Source organism: Echinops telfairi, unplaced genomic scaffold (assembly GCF_000313985.2).
Source record: "Echinops telfairi isolate 266 unplaced genomic scaffold, ASM31398v2 ScPeMD7_7457;HRSCAF=8495, whole genome shotgun sequence".
NCBI lineage: Eukaryota > Metazoa > Chordata > Mammalia > Afrosoricida > Tenrecidae > Echinops > Echinops telfairi.
Genome location: NW_022111357.1, coordinates 22,261,934 through 22,264,382, shown reverse-complemented (window position 1 = coordinate 22,264,382; position 2,449 = coordinate 22,261,934). Strand labels below are relative to the sequence as shown.

The window sequence follows — 2,449 nt, the reverse complement described above, 5'->3', positions numbered from 1 at the left end:
TGGGGTGGTGGGGAACCCTGAGATTTTCACTGCCTGATTTCTGGGGGTTAAATCGCCAGCCTTTTTTCTCCCTGTTCATCTTCATCTGGAACGTCCATGTTCCGCAGTATAGCGGCACACGGGCCCCACTAGAAAACGGCGAGGCTGCTCGTGCAGTGCTGGCCAGGAAGGGAGCGGGCTCTCCTGCCAGGAAGGTGGGAATGCTGCCCCTGGACCACCACTGTGAGGATGAGTCATGGCTGATGGCACGCTTACCATGGGGCGGGCACCGAACAAGTGCTCGGTCAAGGATTATCAAGTTTAATTCGATGAAATGGTTTTAAGGTCAGATGAAGCTGGCTTTGTAGAGCTGGCAGCTCTGAGTCCTCGGGCTTTTCGGTATTTGGCATGTGACAGGGATCGGAAAGATTATAGAGCTGAGGGCGCCTTCCAGCCCACCATCTTTTGCAAGCATCTGTTTTGTCCCGGGGATGGCTTCAAGGCTGTGAGCAGTTGAGGACTTGGAGTTCCAAGTCCTGGGTTACGATCTGACCCCAGAACTGAGTTGGCTTCCTGGCCCCTCTGAGCCTGTACCGCTCACCTTTCCACGGGCTCTCGCCCCTGCACTGGTTTCTCTGTGAGGCGCCGGTGGCCGAATAAGAGACGGTGCAAAGCTCCCGAAACGAGAGCAGAGGTTTAGGTGAGGTTCAGTCAGAAGAGACATTCAGAACCTAAGACAAACTCCCTGCCATCGCGTGCATGCCAACTCAGAGCCACCCTCCAGGGCAGGGGAGCACTCCCCAGTGTGGGGCTCCAGGACTGTCACTCTTCATGGAAGTCCAAAGCCTCATCAGAGAGTGGACGTCCTCAGCCAGCCATTTGCTCAGTTGGCCCCCTTGAGGATAAGGAAACGGATCAGGTGGGCTGGGTTGTTCATTTGCTTGTTGGTTTGTTGTATTTGCTTGATTTCTTTTCCTTACATAATCGGTTGATTTGATTACCATTTAGAATTTATAAGGCACCAAGAGTAGTCCATGAATCGTTTCCTTCTCATCTCTACCCCCAACTACCTAGCGCTCCTCCCAGGAGGCAACCCTGTGTTTTAAGTGCTTGAGTGTCCTCCGAGAGAGAGTTTAGGTACATATAAATGAATGTGTGCATTTGCATGTAATACAGGCATTACGTATTGTGTACATAATACATACATTATGCATGTTTTGTTAAGGAATGTGGAATCGGCTCTGTCTCACAGCAACCCTATGTACAACAGCCTTGTGTGTGTGTATACAGTATGTGTGTGTATGTTCCCTGCCTCCCCCCCCCTTGTAAACCCATCTCCATTTAACATGTATCAAATCTCATCGCAGCACTCTCCTTGGAGTTACAAAGTAGCCATTCACTGATGAATAGTTAGGTGGGTGGGAATCTCTTACTATGACACACAGCGCTGCCTGCGTGACTGTGTGTGCTCCGTATACCACAGCCAACCAAGAAGTAGAAGCGCCCTGCCCTCAAGCTGATTCCAACTCCTAGCAAAGCTAAACCAGGTCTCCGAGACTGTAACTCTTGACCGGCACTGACAGCCTCGCCTTTCTCCCATGGAGAGACTGGTGGTCTAGAACCACTAATCTGTAGTTAGCAGTCCGGCTCACAAGGGTGGGAGTATATCTATAAAATAATTTCCTCTGAGTGAATCTGCTGAATCAAAGAATATATATATATATACATTGTTATATTAATTTATTATAGACTGCATACAAAATAAATATATATTGTAATTTATAAATCCTAAATCAATATTGTCTATATCGTGTCATTGCTGCTGTTGTGTGCTGTCGAGTTGATTCTGACACAGAGTGACAGGGTGGAACTGCCCCCAGAATTCGCCGGGCGGCAGTCTTTCCTGGCACCGACCTGCTGGCCTTTTCTCCTGCAGAGCACCTGGTGAGTTCACATCGCTGAACTTTTTTGTATTATCAACTGCGTAGCGCTTTAGCTGCTGCTCCATTTTTAATTGCTTCAGATGCTGGGCAGTTGCCCTCTGTACAGATTATGCCACTTTAAACGCCCACCACTCACATTCGAGAGTTGGGCTCCTGCATGGCAGGGTTATTCCCAGCAAAATGCGTTTAAATGCATCTCTGCAGTCGGCGGAGGGCGGCGGACTGGGATGCACTGTGTCCGTCTCCTTTGGATGCCTGCAGACAGACGGTTTCCATTACAACCTGGCTCAGGAAGCTACGGGGCTGTGGCTAGGGACTGCCCCGGGCTCATCCTGAGAGATTTTTCTCCAAGAACACAGGACAATCACAGGGGCTTATTATGAAGCCGCTTGAAGAAAATGGGAAACTGCACTGGTGAGGAAAAGGCCAGGAAAATTGCACTGAGGCATGTTTTTCCATCACAGCAATGTACCTGCTTCATTCTTCAAGGGTAGCAAAGCTGTCCTACAAGAATTTCCTTGGGAAAC

General features: G+C 49.3%; 1 protein-coding gene across 1 annotated transcript in view; it reads right to left on the bottom strand.

Moving 5' to 3' along the window:
• Positions 1 to 2,449, bottom strand: part of LACTBL1 (lactamase beta like 1) — a 21,755-nt gene that overhangs the window by 4,511 nt on the left and 14,795 nt on the right. The window lies entirely within an intron of this gene.